Source organism: Dendrobium catenatum, unplaced genomic scaffold, assembly GCF_001605985.2.
Source record: "Dendrobium catenatum unplaced genomic scaffold, ASM160598v2 original_scaffold_183300, whole genome shotgun sequence".
Lineage (NCBI taxonomy): Eukaryota > Viridiplantae > Streptophyta > Magnoliopsida > Asparagales > Orchidaceae > Dendrobium > Dendrobium catenatum.
The window spans coordinates 1-1,574 of record NW_021501718.1 but is presented as its reverse complement, the minus strand read 5'-3'; the positions used below and the strand labels follow the sequence as shown (position 1 = coordinate 1,574).

The following is a 1,574-nucleotide window of genomic DNA, read 5'->3' as shown; positions in this document are numbered from 1 at the left end:
AGACTAAAATCTACCCTAAAAAAGATAATAATAATGAAATAAAATTTGACCAAAGCTTGAATGAAATGAACCTCCATACCTCAACTAGCAGTCTAAGTACCCAAAACGAAACCTTTGCGTCTCTTGTAGTCACTGATGCTGAGTGTGAATCCTTTACTTTTTCCATACTCGTTAGGCACTGCATGCCAAATGGTTGCTTCTATCTTTCGCTTCCTCTCCATGAAGCCTCGTTGAACGCCCTAAGCTCCTCGATATTTGTTCAGAGCAGCCAACGAAATCGGCAAGTCAAAATTAAGCAGAGCCATTAGTTCTTCACCATGATCAACCGGAGGTCTAGTGTCAATCAGTTTCCCTTCATCTTTAGCCTCCTCCATGGTTGCCGCAAGGTCTGCTTTGCCATCTTCTTCAGGCTTGTTAGTATCATGATCAACATTTGTGGTTTCTTTATTACTATAAACCACACACTGAGAAGAGGCTTAGTCCATTTTCTGGCCGAACGATCATAACCTTCTTCACCAAACTTTAAGTTTGTATCAACTGGCTTCATTTCTGATGCATTTTTATAATTCTCTGCTCTATTTTTACGGTTCATTTCCAACAATCTGAAAGACCTTGCATCAGCTGGCTTAATCTGCCTAGACAAATCCTCCAACTCCTTCAGCTTCGTATGCAACCTATCTGCCTCACTTTCATTCCCAGCACTCTCTGCAGTTTCAATGGAAGCCTTCAAACGGATCTTTTCGACTGCAACATTGATTGGCCTTGAAGAAGATAAATTATTTACCTCTATCATCTTCTTCACAATTCTCGGTGAATATATAAAAGTCCCAGTCTTTTTAATTTCTTCTTTCTTCGCATCAATTTCTTGTAGGCAAGGAATCTGCCTTCCATTACGTTCCATTTCTCTCAGCCATTCCTTGAATTCCTCCTCTGTTGGTGGAGAGTTAGAAACCATAATCATTTTCCATCTGGTTGCTGATGCTTCGCTGCCCCATATACAGTTCAGCCATTTGCAAGTGGTTCGACCTTCGAATTCATACTGTCGATTTTGGTTAGTTGCATCGACATTATTGACTACACAAAGCCTGTATTTTGGACCGTTGCGAGTCATCCCAATACCAACTCTAACAAAACATCCAGCAACTATTTTCTCAAAGAAAGGTTCCATATGCCATTTAGCCAGCTTTTATTTACGAATGGTTATTTCTTTCACAACTTCATACGTGATTGGTCTCGACTTAGATGCCATTAAATCATCTGAATTATCATCAATGTAGTTATCTTCAGATAATTTGTCTTCTTTTCCATCATCACTATTGTCACTTGAATCAAATTTAGGAACACTGATTGCAAGTGAATACTTGCGGTAAGAATTTGGTTCTTGCTGCCTCATCCTCTTAGCTCGTAGCTCGTTTAATGCATTGATTTTTGCAGCTGGTTTGCCTGTTCTGACAGAAGAATGGCCATGAGAAGGAAAAGATGGAGGGAACTCTTTTCAGAATTCTCCACCTTTGTTGATGAGTCTCTTCCTCTCTTTTTCAAGCGATAATCATCCATTTTTTCACTCCTGGTTG

General features: G+C 39.8%; 1 pseudogene; it reads right to left on the bottom strand.

Moving 5' to 3' along the window:
- Nucleotides 1–92: 92 nt before the first annotated feature.
- On the bottom strand, nt 93–1,393 carry LOC110112803 (annotated as a pseudogene).
- Nucleotides 1,394–1,574: the final 181 nt, after the last annotated feature.